Source organism: Silurus meridionalis, chromosome 26 (assembly GCF_014805685.1).
Source record: "Silurus meridionalis isolate SWU-2019-XX chromosome 26, ASM1480568v1, whole genome shotgun sequence".
Classification (NCBI taxonomy): Eukaryota; Metazoa; Chordata; class Actinopteri; order Siluriformes; family Siluridae; genus Silurus; species Silurus meridionalis.
Genome location: NC_060909.1, coordinates 9873639 through 9894229, shown reverse-complemented (window position 1 = coordinate 9894229; position 20591 = coordinate 9873639).

Sequence of the window (20591 nt, the reverse complement as noted above, 5' to 3'; positions counted from 1 at the left end):
GTGTTTCAAAAACAGAAATTATATACAGAAGAAACTTTGTTTTCCAATGCAACAGGCCATCATTAGGTAAAGACACTTGATGAGACTTACTGTTTAGGGAAGTAATGAGGTTATCACATGAAACTGAAATATCTTATTCCTCTTCTGTCAGTGACTGCATTTTATAAATTATGAACATCACCTCGTACTTCTCAACCATTTATTTCTGCATGTGATGTCCCTGTTATTATTTGCATCTAGAAGGTATGAACAGTCATTCATTCCTATTTAATGATCTCTGTTAAAGTTTATATGATAGCACACATCATTTTCCTGAGATATTGCAAAGTGCAAACTCTTCTGCTGTGAAGTCTGAAGCCTCAATAAATATAAAATAACAGCCTCCTTACCAGAGGCTTCACTATTTCAATGAGCCTTAGAATATAAGTTGTCCAACTCACAAGAGAATTATAAATTGTTCTAACGGACTAGAATGTGTGATTTATGTTGCAGTTGGAACTACAGTCAGGGCTGCAGTTCTAGAGAATTAATCCACTTCTTCTGATGCAAAGCGTAATGTTATTTTGTAATATTTACAGATTTGCATCCAGAACATCTAACAGTGAAGCTGTTTATCTTCTATCATGCAAGTCTGAGTTTGTGTGTGTGTGTGTGTGTGTGTGTGTGTGTGTGTGTGTGTGTGTGTGTGTCTGTGTGTGTGTGCGCGCATGTGTGTGGATTCATGGAAAGACAGCTGACAGATACTGCAATGGTCCGTAAGTCACCTGACACCTGTCAATAGAAAAGGGTGGATCTGCGCCTAGACAGAGATCTCTCTCTTACTCTCTCTCTTCTTCCCTTTCTCTTACTTTCTTTCCAATAGCCACTCATACCCCTGGTCCAGCTGCTGTCCTCAAACCTCCCACTTCGATGGGTGTCATATATATATATATATATATATATATATATATATATATATATATATATATATATATATATATGTGTGTGTGTGTGTGTGTGTGTGTGTGTGTGTGTGTGTGTGTGTGTGTGTGTGTGTGTGTGTGGGAGGTGGGAGCAAAACAGCCACCACCTCCACCCCAAACCATCACGCCTCACTGGCTCCTAATACACCCACATTTCCTCGAATGGTGCTAGAATGAAAAGATACAATTTCCGCCAGCGAGGAGATCGGGAGAGCATGGGACAAAAGAGACAAGATACTGCAATTTAGAGGTCACTGGCATTCTCCTCTTCGTAATTACTACACTTCCCTTAATGCTACATCTACTAATACACCTCCAAGACACGCAGCGAAAGCCAACATGAGAACAAGTCAGCTATATTGTGAAATCACACAGGCCCTATTTTCTGGACTTTGGCCAATCTATAGGAAAGGCTGATGACTTAGGGACACAGAGGCATTGCATGACCTATATAGTCTATCAACTGTGTGTGTGTTTGAGAGAGAGAGAGAGAGAGAGAGAAAGAGAGAGAGACTGAACAAACTTCTTCTGACATGTCCATCCCAGTGATTGTCTATGGATGAGCGAAACGGCCAAAATGAAATTGACATTCTCAATTCTCCAGGCCAAGCTGCCGGCCTATGAATATGTCAGAGGCATTTTGAAAGGGCATATGTCATTGTCTGGAGTGAGCCAAATTGAGGAAAATGAATGGCCAAGAATGAGAACGAGAGAAAGAAAGAGAGAAAGACAGGGAGAAAGTGTCCAGTCCTGTTGACTCTTCGACCATGCAAATGAAAATCTTCTCTCTCTCTCTCAACCTAGAAGAGCACCTGAACCTCGAGATGATTGACCAGACAAAGCAATTTCCCATCAATGAACAAAAGACTAGAGGTGAATGAGACTTACTTTCTCTTCTAGTTGAAATATTGTGTTCAGGAAAATGTAAACATGAGGTTAGATGATTCCATGATTTATTCAATTTGTATCCAACTGATATCACATTCACAAATATGTGAAGTACAAATGATAGATAATTCTTTTAAATACAGTTTTCATAACAGTTTTAATCTCTGTAAAGCTGCTTGGGGAAAAAGTCTACTTCTTAAAAACACTATACAAATAAAGCTGAATTGAACTGAATTTCCATCAACATTTGTGCATTTCTTTTAGATAAATAACTAAAAACATTAACAAATCCAGAGTTTGTGAAAATATTCACTTAACAATGTTACCTGAATTAAGCGCTATAAAATATTGTCATAGAAGAAATATATAATACATAGTAATAAAAAATACTGTTCTACAGAAATATTTATTTATATTTCCTGAAGTTCATGAAAAGATTTTTTTTCTTTTTTTTCTTTTTTTTTTCTTTTGATATTAATTGATTGTCAAGTAGAAAATATGAACCTGCTACACAAAAACAATGAAAAGAGGATTAATTAGAATATTGTAAGCCAATCTTTATGTATTTCTTGATTCTGTGGTAAATTATAAGTATGATTATTCATTTCATTCATTGAGAGAAAAGGCTTAAAATCTTATACAACCTAAGGACCTCAAACAAACTGTATTGTTGTAGACATGCTCTCTCAGATGTATTATTGAAAAAAGTTAGATAGGTTGAAGCTTTCCAAAGATGGCACCACGATTCATCAGTTTTAATTACAAAACCAGTCATTGTAATTTCTGAATTATTTGACTCCCTATAATTCAGATGATTGGACTTAGTGATTTTAAATTCAAATTTTATTCATCACATACACATACATACATAGTACGACATGCAGTGAAATTCTTTATATGACTGTCCAGCGTTCAAGTACAAAAGGAATAGAATTTAAAGATATTAAATAAAAAAATTTAAATAAAAATTAATAAAGTATATAACAAAATGAAGTAGTATTTACAGTATACAGTTGAAATACATTATAACCATTTCTTCTTCAAAATGTTCTTATAGATATGAAGATTTAAACACTGTAGCACCAACATCAGGCAGATTGATCCCTAATTTAAAGTGTGTTTATAACATTTAAATGCAGGACATTACAGGAATCCAGGAGTAGGTTTTCCATACATTTTTTTTGTTAAATACAAAATGTGATAAATCCTCACCATATTGGGCAAATTTCATCTTCATAGTAAGCATCACAAGTAATTTTGTTAAAAGGAAGCTTAATGGGCCAACAAGTTTGGCAGAAAAGACCACAAATGCAGCTGAATCATAGAAACAACTTTGTAATATGATACAACTCTTGGTAATCATCAGTAGGACAATGACTTAAGGTCATGCAACAAGTTTCTTGTAATCACAGCCTGCTGTGTGATATTTACATGTTCTAAATATTTCTAAATGGTCAAAATGCCATTATTGCTAATCCTCCTCCATTTTCTTTCCAATCTTTCACAAATTTGTCATCTCGATATCCTGCTTAGTTGTTTATGTAGGTTTTTATGCATTCATGTCAGTTACTGCAAAGAGTTTTATTCCCAGAATTATTGAAATTGATTGAATCACTGTCTGGCCCTTACAGAACTCGACCAGCCTGCTAAAACATTCTGTGATGTTCTAGATATATAAAGAACATACACACATCTTAAAACTGGCCACTCAGAAATCAGAATGTAAATTGCATCAAACTATATAAGTTGTATTTCGAACTGGTGACCTGGGATGTTTGGATGCTGTCTATGCCCCACTCTCACTCAGGTCAGGTTGACTGGCTTTTCTAGTCCCAGCTTGCACTCTGATCACATTGTACATTGTTCTAATCCTTGCTGCCTCTAGTCCCTCTCTCTCTCTCTCTCTCTCTCTCTCTCTCTCTCTCTCTCTCTATCAATTTCCCTCTCTTCCTCCTTCTCCTCTCTGGTCCTCTCCATCTTGATGCCCTACTTCTGGATGGCGTTCTCTTATACTAGAAACCACAGCTGCTGGGGATGGCTTTATATATGAAAAGCCTAAACATACATGTGATTATTGTGGTGGATCAACTCAAGAATCTTGAGGATGGATTTGGTCTATATTTAACAATGACTTAGAGCTACAATTGTCCTAAACACTTGCACTTACGTGTGCATCAGTGAACAGTTGATAACCTCAACAATGATGGAACTATAATGAATGAACATTCATTCTCACCCACATGAGGATGGGTTCTCTTTTGAGTCTGGTTCCTCTAAAGGTTTCTTCCTCAGTCCCATCTCAGGGAGTTACTCCAAACTAATATGGAGTAATTTATCATATTCAGCTGTAAAGCTGCTTTGGTACAATGTTCATTGCCCTGCCATTAGCCGGCATTCTGGTTATTGCTAAGGTAAGAGTTGTAGTGCCAATGTAAATGTGTGTCTCACAGAGTCTGGGTGCTTGGCCCTCAAAAATAGCATTCATTCATTCATTCATTCATTCATTCATTCATTCATTCTTTCTTTCTTTCTTTCTTTCTTTCTTCTTTCTTTCTTTCTTTCTTCTTTCTTTCTTTCTTTCTCTTTGTCGTCTTCTTATTATTATAGTAACAGTAAAACTCTGATCTAATAGTGCAGACACACCACACACACTCACACACACACGGACACACACACATGGACACACACGCATACATGCATACACACCAGAGCAAGCACTTAAGAAAACTTTGAAGATGAATCAATTTCTGTATTATAGTGAGTCCAAGAAGCTTTGCGAGAAATCGAACCGATCCGTCTGCACTTCATAGCAGTCAGGTGGCATTGATGTCCTGATTGATCATGGGATAGAAGCGACTGGAAAGAAGAAAAGGATTACGCTTGTCAAATGTAGTCGATACAGAGGGCTGGATGCTCAAATGTTTGCCGTTAATCTCAAATAGTGTCTGCAAATGCTGAAACTGAGAAAAAAAGAAAAAAGATGGAAGAGTGCATGAAGGTGCTTTGGGTAGCATTCTCTTTCTCACCTCCCATCTCTGAAACTGACAGGATGGATTCAGGGTTGATCGGAAGGGTAAAGGCTTAGAAACACTTTCAGTATCGAGCCCTTTGTGTCTCAGTCCATAGAGACTTGTGTATTGACGCTTAGGCTTGACGACGATGCTTTATAATAACCAGGATGTAGTAAAGAAGACAAAAATACACACACAAAAAAGATCATTAATTGAAATTAAAATTCATATATTTATATTCACATATATAGCAATGATAATGTAATAGAATCAACATAACACAAATGTACAGTCAATTCCATGTAATATAATCAATAAGAGAATAATTGGAACAATATGACCACACCTATTAATTTTATTTTTAATTTTTTGTAATTGGAAAATTAGCTGTCTCTGTGTTTGTGCAGGTAGAAAGTTTGTGTCAGGTGCAACAATAAGTATTTTTGAGAGGTGCCATTAATTTTAATCTGACTGTAACCGTTGATTTCCATTTCAATAATATTCAAAAAAGGATCTGGAAGTTGTTTTTGTAGCATATGTTAACCCTGAGATACCTTCAGCATGTAAATGTTTAATGTTTCAGGGTCCTGGGAGTGAGAATGATTTTAGTTTTATTCTAAAACACTCTGGCTCTCCTATTTTACAATAATCTTTTCCTTTGGGAAACTAGTCTTAAAATGACTGTGATGTATCAGGAAAGGTTTTTGCTTCAGTAAAATATTACTGGATGCCTAAAATAAGAATTTCGAAACTGTAGGATGCTCAAGATTCACCACAGAGATGGATCAGGATGTGATCTGGCTTCTCTTTGAACAGCTGCGCCACTGTAGTTATAGAAAAATCAAGACGTGATTGATTTGGGTTAATGTGACGGTGAGGCAGTGCGAAGAACGCCGGAGTGCTCGGGTTAACAGAAAACACTAACTTCCAAAAAACACTGCGGGAATAAATCATGCTTATTCTGGCCGGCCTGACAGCTGTTTAAGCCGTGGCAATCATGGAAAGCGCTGCGGCCGTCCCCAGTGAAATGGGGGGGCAGGGTGTGAAAAAAAGAGAGAAATGGAGAGCGAGAGAAAGAGAGGTAAATGAAACAGGCCATATCAAGGAGCCATCAGGCGCTTTACATAAACTTGTCTCAGTGAGCTGTAAGCAAATTCTGTTGACGGTGAAGTGCAATAAAACAAAGAGGAGATCTGAGAGGGGAGATGAAATGTCCCCGGTGCATTCCTCCTTGCAGTGAACACCATTCTCTCACTTTCCTCTAGTTCCCTTTCCCTCTCTCTCCCTCTTTTTCTCTTTCTCTCCGGAGCATTTTTTGGGAGGAGCGAGATTATGGTGTTTGCTTTTATCTGTCAGAGATCAATATTTCAAACGTCCGATAAAAGAGGGGAAAATTGAACTGGGAATAGACTGGAGTGCCGTAAAAGTACAAAGCACAATTATCAAAAAGCACTTAAAGGGGCTTAATAGGATACACATATTAAAAAAAAATACCCGAATGGATGTCTCAGAGCCCATAATGAGGACTCTTCCTCATCCTCCTCTCCCTCACTGACAACTCAGGGCCTTTTGATCACGAAACCCCCTTAGGGGCGGCGGCCGTCTGGCTGGAGGCTCCGCGCTTTCACGTTTTAACACAGTACCATTAGGTGTGACAGGCAGCCCACCCTGTTTATGTGGCTGCCATTAGAGACGTAAACAGAAGATCAGAGAAGGCTGAGGACAAGGACAGCGAGACGCCAGGGAATGGACACGAAGCTCTGAAGTGTAAAAAATATGTGGACAAGCAGCGTAACGTGAATTTAAACAATGGCAATGTATTTACTTTATTAATGTAATGTAATCACGATGAACAGTTGTGGAGGCTTTTCATAGAGATCATGCTAGAGTGTGGGCAGGTCTATAAGACGTTTTCCATCCTGTTTTAGCATTTCCTTTCCCCAAACGGTTTCAGACTATCCATATAAACCACATCATGTGAAAGATACAGTGTCTTATGTGAGATTCTTTACAGGAAAACCTTGTACATTTCACATGACCATGTTTTTTTAAACAGAATGTATATTTAGACGTACAAGTCTATAAAAAGACAAATGCCAAGAGTATAATTATAATTATATATGCCGCTTTGACTAAATGTATATACAGTATGTGTTTGTGTCTATTCATGTTTATGTATTATACCTTGAAATCAAATATTTATGCCTGCATACAACTTAAACATTTTATTTAACATAGTAATACTAGATAATTAAATTTGCCTCTTCTCCAATTTACTTCTCCAATTTACAATTTTGTTTCCTAAACTTATGGCCTCCACATGGCCTCCTTCCAGCTTGGCCTTGTCTCTCACTATTACACACAGGTGCGTTAGGAGGATTTGAAAGGAAATATCTCGATAAAACTGCCCCCAGATTAGAAGAGTCCAATGACATTCAGGCCCAGTGCATGATGGGTACGGCTGTTTGACACCTGGTCCATATCTGATATCATGTTCAGCACACAGTGACCATTCACCAGCAGGCCATACACACCTCTGTCACCATGTGGGGAGTGTGAAGAGAACACACACACACATACCCTGAGGGAATTCAGCCGGGGGGTTCCTCGTCGATGGGGAACGCCTCCCTTCATTTTAAAGTCAAAGGAAGTAATCTATTAAAAAGGCCATGTCACGGTGTTTATTGTGTCTGGAAACTTAACACTACTTGAGGCATCAGTGATGCATGTACAAGTGTGGACATGCACAAAGAAAATACACAGTGCCATATACACACTAATGAGACGCCTGAGAAGCCTCGCGTTGACCAGGTTCCAGTTAATAAACTTACAAGCCTGCATGGCCACCATGAGTCTCAGGTGTCCAACACAACATGCTAATATTATATACGGACCTAATGACACACAATGCATTGCTCATACAGAATATTTAATAATCTAAATTTTGTTGCGATGAAGTGCAGTTATTATTACTAATCCAAAGTTGATTAATTTCTGATAACATGACATTCAGACTTGTTTATTCCTCTTATACCACAGCAAGTTGCTAACACTTATTATTTATGACATATTAAATGAAATGTCATGCTTTATAGCCATTTATGAGGTTGTATCAAAAAGTTTCGAGACTAATGGTGCTACTTGGTTCTTTTCTGACCATGTGTGTTACCATGACTGCGATTTCATCATGGACAGCAAGTTAAAACAAAGGGGCCAATGTAGATTTGTAGGTGAAACCTGGCAAATCTGCCACAGAGATGTTTGACATGATATACGTTTAAAGTACGGTGCTGCCGCTATAAGCTGTTTAAGGTGTTTTTAGGGCATGCGTGCTTCAAGATCAGACGAACATCACCGGAAGGTGCTGAGATATCAGGAAAAACCATGATCAGCTTCTTCTTCTTCTTCTTCTTCTTTCGGCTGCTCCCATTAGGGGTCGCCACAGCGGATCATCCGTCTCCATACCACCCTGTCCTCCACATCTGCCTCTTTTACACCAACTACCTGCATGTCTTCCCTCACCACATCCATGAACCTCCTTCTTGGCCTTCCTCTTTTCCTCCTACCTGGTGGCTCCATCCTCAGCATTCTTCTCCTCTGCACATGTCCAAACCATCTATATCTCGCCTCCCTCACCTTGTCACCAAAACATCCTACATGCACTGTACCTCTAATAAACTCATTTCTAATCTTATCCATCCTCGTCACTCCCAACGAAAACCTCAACATCTTCAGCTCTGCTACCTCCAGCTCCATCTCCTGTCTTTTACTCAATGCCACTGTCTCTAATCCATACAACATCGCAGGTCTCACCACAGTCCTATAAACTTTCCCTTTCATTTTGCAGATACCCTACTATCACAAATCACTCCTGTCACTCTTCTCCACCCACTCCACCCTGCCTGCACTCTTTTCTTCACTTCTAACACACTCTCCATTACTTTGCACTGTTGACCCCAGGTACCTGAATTCCTCCACCTTCTCCAGCTCTTCTCTCCTGCAACCGCACCACTCCACTGCCCTCCCTCTCATTCACACACATGTATTCTGTCTTACTCCTACTGAGTTTCATTCCCCTTCTCTCCAGCGCATATCTCCACCTCTCCAGGCTCTTCTCAACCTGCTCCCTACTCTCACAACAAATCACAATATCATCCGCAAACATCATAGTCCAGGGAGACTCCTGTCTGACCTCGTCCGTCAACCTGTCCATCACCACTGCAAACAGGAAAGGGCTCAGGGCCGATCCTTGATGCAGTCCAACCTTCACCCTAAACCAGTCTGTCGTACCTACTGCACACTTCACTGCTGTCACACTGTCCTCATACATGTCCTGCACCACCCTCACATACTTCTCTGACACACCTGACTTCCTCATACAATACCACAACTCCTCTCTTGGCACCCTGTCGTAGGCCTTCTCTAAATCCCCAAATACACAATGCAATTCCTTCTGTCCTTCTCTATACTTCTCCATCAACATTCTCAAAGCAAATAAGGCATCTGTGGTGCTCTTCCTCGGCATGAAACCATACTGTTGCTCACAGATGGTCACCTCTTCTCTCAGCCTGGCTTCCACTACTCTTTCCCATAACTTCATGGTGTGACTGATCAACTTAATTCCCCTGTAGTTACTGCAGGTCTGCACATCTCCTTTATGCTTAAAGATCGGTACCAGCACACTTCTTCTCCATTCCTCAGGCATCTTCTCACCTTCCAAAATCCTGTTAAACAATCTGGTCAAAACCCACTGCCATCTCTCCTAAACATCTCCACGCTTCTACCGGTATGTCATCTGGTCCAACCGACTTTCCACTCTTCATCCTCTTAATCGCTGCTCACTTCCTCCTTACTAATCCTATCTACATCCTGCTTCACCATCTCCACATCATCCAACCTTCTCTCTCTGATTTTCCTCATTCATCAGCTGCTCAAAATACTCCTCCACCTTCTCAACACACTCTCCTCACTAGTCAACACATTTCCTCTCCATCCTTTACTGCTCTAACTTGCAGTACATCCTTTCCAGCTCGGTCCCTCTGCCTGGCCAATCTGTATAAATCCTTTTCTCCTTCCTTAGTGTCCAACCTCTCATACAGCTCCTCATATGCCTTTTCCTTGGCTTTCGCCACATCCTCTTAACCTGCTGCCGCATCTCCTTGTACTCCTGCCTACTTTTCTCATCACTCTGTCTATCCCACTTCTGTTTTGCCAACCTCTTTCTCCTTATGCTCTCCTGCACTTCCTCATTCCACCACCACGTCTCCTTGTCTTCCTTTCTATTTCCAGATGTCACACCAAGTACTTTTCTAGCTGCCTCCTCATCACTCCTGCAGTAGTTGCCCAATCATCCAACACCTCCTTAACACCACTGAGCCTCTCTGACCTCTTCCCTGAACATCACACTACACTCTTCCTCCTTCAGTTTCCACCATCTTATTCTTCTTTCAGTCCTCACTCTCCTCCTCTTCTTCTTCGCCTCCACAACCATCCTACAGACCACCATCCAATGCTGTCTAGCTACACTGTCCCCTGCCAACACCTTACAGTCTCCAATCTCCTTTAGGTTGCATCTCCTGCATAGCACATAGTCCACCTGTGTGCACCTTCCTCCACTCTTATACGCCACCCTATGATCCTCCTTCTTCTTAAAATAAGTGTTCACCACTGCCATTTCCATCCTTTTAGCAAAATCTACCACCATCTGCCCTTCCACATTCCTCTCCTTAAAACCATACCTACCCATCACCTCCTCGTCACCTTTGTTCCTTCACCTACATGCCCATTAAAGTCCGCCCCAATCACCAACTGTTCTTTCCTAGGTACACCATCTACCACTTCATCTAATTCACTCCAGAATCTTTCCTTCTCCTCCATCTCACAGCCAACTTGTGGAGCATAGGCACTGATGACATTTATCATCATCCTTCAACTTCCACCTTCACGATCATCACCCTATCAGAAACTCTCTTCACCTCCACTACACTCTTACTGTACTCTTCCTTCAGAATCACCCCTACACCATTTCTCTTCCATCCACACCATGATAAAACAGTTTAAATCCACCTCCAATGTTCCTGGCCTTACTCCCTTTCCACTTGGTCTCCTGAACACACAGCATATCTACCTTTCTCCTCTCCATCATATCAGCTACCTCTCCCTTTCCCGTCATAGTACCAACATTTAAAGTACCAACCCTAACCTCCACTCTCCTACACTGCTCCTTTCCCTGCCGTCTCTGTAGACGCCTTCCTCCTCTCCTTCTCCTCCTTCGGCCAACAGTAGCCCAATTTCCACCGGTACCCTGTCGGCTAACGATACCTGTGGCGGTCGTTGTTAACCCGGGCCTCGACCGATCCGGTATGAAATTCTCATTTGTGATCCGCATATTTGATTTGGCACATGTTTTACGCTGGATGCCATCTCGTATAAATGTAATATTATGAAATACCTACTAATCCAGCTACTTGTTTTCATTACAATATAGCAGCTATAAGACCTTGTCCCATAGCCTTTCTGTCTTTCTCTCTCTTATTAATGTAAAAAGACAAAATGCAGTTAGGTAAAAAATAAAAATAAACCCACAAAGCACAGACTCCTCTGATGCCCTGAACACCTTATTGTGAAAGAAGACCTAAAGGTAAAGCTTTACCACTATCTGTTTAACAAACATCCCCTTATAGAAAAACGAGTTCAGATTCAAACTTTATTCATCACATACACATACATACAGAGTAAGACATGCAGTGAAATGCTTTATACGACTGTCCAGCATTCAAGTACAAGGGGAATAGAATTTAAGTATATAAAAAAATGTATGAATAAAAAAATAAATAAATAAATAAAGTAGATAAATTAAAAGTATAAACTATAGAAATATATGAAAATATATGTGTATATATATGAAGGAGTATGGCAGATATTGACAGTACAAATTAAAGTGATTTAGTGTGATTGTTCTTAAAGTGTCCATGTGCAGTATGGTGTGATATGACGTGCAAAAAAAGTTGTGCAGAAATGAGTGAAGATGGAGAGAGAGGTCCAGTACTGGATCCTGGGTGTTTCCTGGTTTGAACTCCGAATGGCCTGAGGGAAGAAGCTCCTCCTCATTCTCTCTGTGTATGCTTTCAAGTAGCGGAAGTGCTTCCCTGAATGCAACAAAGAAAAGAGTCTATTTTTGGGATGGCTGAGGTCCTTTACAATCTTCCTGGCCCTGGTACGGCACCATGTGCTGCAGCTTTGGGAGCTCGGTGCGGATGGTACATTCAGCTGACCGCACCACCCTCTATAGGGCTCGCCTGTCCTGCATGGTGCTGTTCCTGAACCAGGAAGTGACGCTACCAGTCAGGACGCTCTCAATGGTGCAAGTGTAAAAAATCCTTAGCACCTGAGAGGGTAGTTTAAAGTCCTTTAAGCTTCTCAGATGGTACAGACGTTGCCGGGCCTTCTTCACCAGGGTGTAGATGTGAAAGGACCAAGACAGGTCCTATGTGATGTGAACACCTAGGTACCGGAAACTCTTCACTCTCTTCAATGGGGTCCCGTTGATGTTTAGCAGTTGGTATGACCACTTCTGCTTCGTGGTGAAGTCCACTATCAACTCCTTAGACTTAGGCTGATGTTCAGGAGAAGATTGTTCTCCTGGCACTATCTCTTCAGGTTTTTAATCTCCTGTAGGTAGGCCGTCTTGTCATTTTTGGAGATCAGGCCCACCACAACAGCGTAGTCAGCAAACTTGATGATGGTGGTGGAGCTGGAAGTGGCCACACAGTCATATGTGTACAGTGAGTACAGCAGGGGGGAGCTTCAGTGCAGTCCCCAACCCTGGGGAGCTCCAGTGCTGAGGGTGAGGGTGGATGAGGTGTGTTTGCCCACCCGTATGGATTGTGGTCTGTCTGTCAGGAAGTTGGAGATCCATTGACACAGCGGCAGGCAGAGTCCCAGGACCTCTAACTTAGAGGTGAGCATGAAGGGAATTATGGTGTTGAACGCTGGACTGTAGTCCACAAACAGCATTTTTGCATAATTCCCTTTTCTGTAGTTCAGGTGGCGCATTGTTGTGTAAAGAAGATGAGCAGTGGCGTCCTCAGTCCTCAATGGCGGAGGTTGTTTGGGGCAGGTGGGCTGGGGCTTCTTCAGGACAGGAACAATGGTGGACTGTTTGAAGCATGAGAGGACAGAAGACTGTTCCAGGGAGAGGTTGAATATCTCAGTAAACACCGGTGCTAGTTGGTCAGCGCAGGCTTTCAGAACCCGAAAACTTCACCATATCAATGAATTTAGATTTTCCTTATTAAATAACAGCTGAGAAGTAAAACAAATTATTGTTACTATAAAGAACAATATTATATATTTATATTGTGATTTGCCACACAGTTGTTTTAATCTTTTTTTTTTTTTTGCAGACCTGCTATTATAGTCAATTTACATTTGAAACCATTCAGAATCAAGAATCCAACAGTGATGAGTATAAATTTGGTTATTAACAGTCCTATAGTCTTTTACTCTTATGCATTGGGTTATGATAGGACACCTGCCAAGATAAAACAAAATTCTAACCGTAATTCATGTGCTTGCTTATATGATTGTGATCAGTGGGTGAAGTTGCTGGCAGGACATTTGGGGAAAAGTTTTTGAAAAAATGTATATAGTTTATGTGCTTGATCGTAAAACATTTTGCATATGTTGTGACCAGTTTTTCTCAAAGTGGAAACACATTATGTAAATTCTAGTTTGAATCATGTTACTTTTCACAGTACAAATACTGATCGTACTGTAGGACACATTGACATACAGCGTACATTCTTGCATACTATAGCTATAGCTAAACTTACACTTGATTGCATAGCTTTAGTAATGTAGTCAGGAAATGCGATACATTTTCTAATGAAATTGCTGCTGTGTTTGCAATGAGATAAAATGTCAGCGATGTGAGTATTTACACAGGCGCAGTTGTTTAGTGGTTGATATTCAATAAAAGTAATACATCACTGACCAACTATTAAACTGTCCTTCAATATGTGCTCTGTGTTCTCCCAAAGGTTAAAGCCAATATAGAAACAAATAAGATATGAATTAGCTGTGTAATACACAGGCCCTGACAAATCAATACCATTCTTTCAGAAATAACAAGGACATTAAGTTATCTTGAAGAGCAGATAGAATTAGAGAGCAGTTGTAATCGAGGCGATATCATGAGCATCTCTTGACTGAAACATCCTATTAGCCGAGAGCTTAGTATTATACGACAGACCATTCATTTCGTCCATATCTTAATGGTCCATCATTAGTCATATAATCAATATCCTTCTTGATTAAGATAAGTCAAGAATGCATGCTTCATCTTTGGGCATTTCTATTCAGATCAATAGTGGAGATTATCTCCCAAATGACAAGAATGTAAGGCAAAAAAAATTCTGGCCTGTCTCTATCTTTCCATTCTGTCTTCTTTAACTCTGCAAAACAAAATCTTTACTCACAGATATACACAGTACAGTAAATCATAAAACTCTGTGATCGGTGGAGTAAATTAATTGAAGGCCAAACTTGTAATTGCTAGAAGTATGACGTTAACTAGATTACTTTTTAAAGATTTAAGATGATTAAGGATTTACAATGTTGTGGCAGTAAAGTACTTGAATATTAAAGCTAATAGGAGAAGAAGGTAAAATGTTTCAGCTGTGATTCAGCACAATTCTTTGTCTAAGTGCTTAACTTAAAACTGAAGCAGTGTAAAAAATAAAATGGGTAAAATGGCCATATAGTTATGAATGCTGCTTTACAAACAGATCTTAAAAGTACATTGGAACCTCGATACTCGCGACCTTAAAACTTGCAATACTTTGTGACTTTTCGTATGGAACTGAACTGAGAGTAACTTGCGGAAAATCGTCGAGATAACCGATGATTTAGACAAACGAAAACCAATATGGCAGCAATATATTAACGTGCTTGAAATTTCTTTATGTACATAATGTGCGTTATTAAATGAGAATGTGCATGCACGTGTTTTTGGAAGTTTTTTACACAACAGCGTTGCCGCGATTTGTTTGATTGGTCATGCGGATCGAGATAACCTGTAATGCGGATAAGGAGGCGGAAGCCGAAGTAAACGCAAACAAAGTTTATTAAGAATACTCAGGAGATAATCCACCAATACTTGTAGCGAAGCAGTAATATCCAGTGGTGTGCTCCGGGAGCGCGGTCCACGAAGTTCTGTGACGCAGAGACAGTTCGTTTAGAGAATCCACGGATCCGCGCTATGGAAAGCGCAGCGATGGGCAGCAGTGGATAAACGTGGTGCAGACAGCGTGAACATGGAAAACAGCAGGATCGGGGTAATCCGGGGTGCCGTTGAGAGAATGCGGAGTCCGAGAAGAAGGGTACATAGCAGGATACGTATACGCGATTACACAGACCGACATGAACCAATACATACGATCATGCACAAACAATAACGGACCGCGAGTGTGTGGAGGTGAGAGGCTTGGGATGAGTGAGTGAATGAGAGTCAGGTGTGTGTGATCAGCATGACTGCGACGAGCTCCGTGTGGGCGGGGCATGCACGGGAGAAGAAATGAGAATGCACGTCGAAGGGGGCGTGGCAGGGGGATTCCTGACATAACCGATGTTAAGTGGCAAATTTGCCCCCCCTTGTGCTCGAGATATTAGTGTTCAGCGACATAAAAAAATGTACATAAACGATTAAAAAATGATAAGACAAAGCGAGAATTTCGCGGTTCCACTTCAAAAACGTCGACTTAAAAGGGTTGGCGAGTTAACCGAGGTCGAGATAAGTGGGTTCGACTGTACATAAAAATGTTTAAAAAACTATTTTATTATTGTGTTATTCATTTATAGTAGTAAATAAAACATTTATGACAAGTAATTCACAATTTTTGTTGAGTTTACAATATACATGTACATATACATTGTATATGTACAATTCCCCATGAAAAAGAAACCATCAAAAGGAGAGAGTCAAAACTCAAGAGTAACAAAAAATCGCGAGGGGTCATAGAACGTAGCCCCCCTCGAGTATCGAGGTTGCACAGTATACCTAAATGAAGACTACCTGAAAAATCCTGCCCAGTTAAAATCGAGGCATTGCATAAAAATATTTGGGCAAAAACTAACAAGAATTCATTCTAGTGCCAAATAATATTGGATTTAATTTGCAAGAAGTAATATCTTTTATCTGTTATTTTTGTAAACATGGATTCCCAACAATTGCAAATTTTCACACTTGTGTAAACAATTCACACAAACTGCTCTACTGTAGAATTATATGTGTTTTATGGTTAGAGCTGTCAGTTCAACATAATTTTTAACAGATGGCAGAAGGTAAAATGTCCTATTAAAGATGCAAAGATGATAGTCATGCTATTTGTACAAGATTACATGTATAATAGTAAAAATTATTAATAAATAAAGTTCAAATTAAAATTGACAGGTAGCTGAGCAAAAGTAAAAAAAAAAAACTGTGTAAATGTTTTGTAAAAAGTTTTAAATCAAAATGGAATGGAGTAAATTATATTCATTTATTGTCAAAGTATAAGGACTTTTCATTTCTTATACAATTTAAGGCTTGCTAATGTTGGCAAATCCAGCTTGGTAGAACTCAATGTTCTTACAAGGACATTAGCAACAACAAAAAGGTGGCACAATGCATTTTTCTCCATAGCTGAGCAGAAATCAAACATTTAAACATTTATAGGTCATTTAGTGGTTAGACCACTAAAGTCATTCACACTGACTTCAATTAACCTTCTGAGCTGTTAGCCTACTGTCTAGAGGATTCTTAGAGGAAGCTCTTTCACTTTGTTGGAGTGCTGATACAAGAAAATGGGGAGCAGGAAAGAAGCTTCATAGACACTTGTAAAAAAAAAAGAGCTGAATGAGGCATCGCTCTCACGTCACATTGTACATCCTTCCTTTGTCCTTTACCAATAACTTTTCTCAGTGATTCAAATCACATTTTTGATATTTGCTTTGTATGATGGGACATTAGGCTGAAACAGCAGGTTGAATCTATTGGCATGTTCCATTAGCCCTATGAGAGACTCTCGGGAAGGATAGTTTTATGGAATAAAGCTGAGGTCATGTTGGTCTTTATAATGGTTTGTGCTAGTGCATAAAATACAGGTACTCTTGGCTGGAACTAATGTGTTAATCATATCTAAGGTTGAAACCCACAGATGTATTAAAGACTAATGCATCGTTTATCTTTAATGGCATTGGAAATAGCAAACTCATCTTCTGAGAAATTTGTCTGAATTGGAATGAACAAGGTTGTTGGGTTTTAGATTATTTTATACAAATATAAGTATATAAAATAAAATATAAGTTAACTGATACAAATGCAAAAACCCTCAAAAACCTTTTCATATAAATGTCAAAATGTTTTATCCTTCAACTTCCAAAAATGTGTTGTTGCATCCAAATGTCCATTCCTCACACTACATTCTGAAATTATTTTTTTGATAATTAACTGAATTATAAAGTAAATTACCTTAATATAAAATCAAGCACTCTAGGATGTAATATGATTATGAGATCATGTTGTAAATAATAAATGTTTTTAATTTGGCATCCAGTCAGTGTATTGACAGGATATTTAAAAAAGATAAGTATACTACAGTATTTGACCAAAAGTATAAGAACATCTGATTGTCACATCCATATGTGATTTTTGAATGTCCCATTCAAAAAGTGCTGCAATGAACAGCCTCCACTACTTTTTTGACTAGTTTTTTTTTGTATGTAGCTGTAGGAATTGTACATTTATCCATACAGCATTAGTCAGGTCGTGTACTGAAATGGTTTGAGGAGACCTGTGATGCTGTCACTCTTCCAAGTCATCCCGATAGTGTTTAGGCCAGGGATCTGTGCAGGCCACTCAAATTCATTCCAACCATGTCTCCATGGAGTTCATTTGGAATAGGTTCATTTAAGGGCAGCAATTAGTGAAGGGAAATTCCAAAGCTACAGCAGACAAAAAAATTCTAGACAATTGCATGATATCAGCTTTGTGGCGAAAAGTTTAGGGAGAAACTACAGTAAAACTTGTGAGTAACGCAGTTTACGAGTGCTTTGTAGTACGAGCAAAACCTTTCGTGAAATTTTGCATTAGATTGTGAGGGATATCCAGTATATACAAGCATTGAATAAAACATTCTTGATTAAGGTTGAAGAGTCAGGTAAATAAAAAAAACAAAAAGTTGAAAAAGTTCATCTTAAAAGCAGAAGTTTGGTTAAATCAGCGATTCGGGTGACAGTCTTCCCAAAATCATAATTCAGACTCGGCCTTGAGCAGCCTTGAGTCTTCTCAAAGGTACAGTAAAGCTTTTGTTTATTTATTTTAGATTTAAGTTAAAATTACATATAATTGTATTACTATTCTGTATTACTGTATATTGTACTGTATACTTTAATTTTTAAGATTTATTTTGGTGTCTGAACGCATCTTAATTTACATTAATTCCTATGGGAAAATTCGCTCAGAGTAAATTGCTTTGTCAGCACTTTTGCAGAATAGATAATGTGGATTATTCAGACCAAAGTATTTCTGTATTTAAATTATATAATAACTTGAAATTTGTAGGGTGGTACTACAGTGTGGCAAGACAATGTGAACAGGACCAACAATTTAACATATATTGAAAGATCATTTACAAGTAGTATCCTCTGAATATTAATATCTGTTGATGTAGAAATATAAGAAATAATGAAAATCATATGAATATAATCTGGGGGAAACAATTAGGATTTCAGAACATGAGGTAAGTTGAAGTATGTTTCAATAATGATATTTTTTATAAGTTTTAATTAGTCAGAACTTTACATTTTTTAATTCATATAAAGGGTCTACATTCTACCAGTCGCCTAGTAGAAAGAAATGTTTTTATGTAAAACACCATGTTAAATGTTTTATAATAATTTCCACCCTCAGTTTGATATTCCATCATATAAAAAGTGAAAAAATATTTTTAGCACAAAAAGAAACTTACTTACTACTACTTATAGTAGTAGTATAACCTACTTAACCCACTTGCATAATGGTGCACACCCCAAAACTAATACTTTTTATGAAGCACATTTTGATATTATCGCACCACTGGTTTATATTTACTTGACATGATGTATCATGGTTAAATTTGTTTTATACAAAGTCTTAGTAATTATTGCATTGTACAGTAAAACAAAATCTATACAATTCAGTATAATTAATGTGTAAAGAACTATACATTTAAAACTAATGCACTTAAAATAATCAACTTTTGAACTATCATGTATTTACCATAATTTTAAACAAGTAAAAAAATGAATTCTCCTGTGAAACATCAGAAGAATCTGAAAAGCTCAGCCCAGGATTCTCGCTGAAGCCAGAGTGCATATGTAGCCCACAAGCTGTTAATGAGAGGAGAAATACATTTTGAACAAAGCTTATGCTCTGCACAGGGATGAGAACGGCTCAATAAATTATACACAGGAGGTCAAAAAGGGGAGTGTAAAAAAACTCTTTTTGACAATGTTAAGCCAGGCGGCTGCTTTGAGGCAAGCAAGCGTTTTTTTTTTTTCGGGTTTTTTTTGTGTTTTTAATCATCGCTTCTGATGTTGGATCAGGGAGAGCAGAGATTTTCAAGGGTAAGCAAAGATAGAGACATGCTCATACTGTAACATATATACTAACAGAACTAAAAGCACAATATAGAAAGAGACAGAAAAATGCTTTTTCACAGGAACATTGTATAGTACGAATAGGATTACTACAAAGTCCTATACATTTGGTCAAATGCGAAGGATCTGTGAATGATGCAAAAAAAGGCTGTGATGATAAATGCATTTGTACTACATGCAAAATATAAACATCCAAATATAAACTCAATCATCAGAGTTAAATGTGTAACATATCACCCAGGCACTGTCACTTTTATGGCTAGACATTTCATTGTTATGCTTATCAGGAATAAGCACATGTCTCTCAATCAATTTGTGCATATACGTGCTTGAAAAGGGCCAGGTTTGGTGACAGTCAGGCTTATAGACATAATATGTATAGAGACTGACTCAAGACACATGTTCTCAGAGGAGCATCATTTAATAAAAATAGCATTACTGCAAACTCCTGTAAAGCTTGTCCAAATTGATAAACTTGTAATTGATGCATAAAAAGTGTTAAAATGAAATGTATCTGTACTAAAAGCAACAAGGAAATATTTAAAAAATAATAAAGACAGCACCAGTGTTAAATGTGAATTATCACAAAGACAGTGTCATGTTCATTTTTGTCCTCAGCAAAACAGAATGTTTCAGTTGTTATTATTCATTGTGTTTTGCCTGCTTTAAACACCTATGTACATGGTATAAAAAGAGAATGATTCAGAAAATCTTTTTAGAGGAACACCATACAAAACAAATAACATTCCAGCAAACTCCAATACACCTAATAAAACCGGGAGAAAGTGGAGTTGATGTAAAAAGGTCTTGATCTTAAATGCATCTACCGTAATTTCCGGACTATAAAGCGCACCCATATATTATCCATATATAAGCATATATAACTGAATTTGACAAAGATTTTTATTTTGAACATAAATAAGCCGCACCTGTATATAAGCCTGTATATAAACACTGAAACTAATGAACTTTACACAGTCTCTAACAAAAGACAATGTCTGTTACACGGTGTAATGGGTGAAATATGTTGTGGCTCCTTTAGGAGCATAGC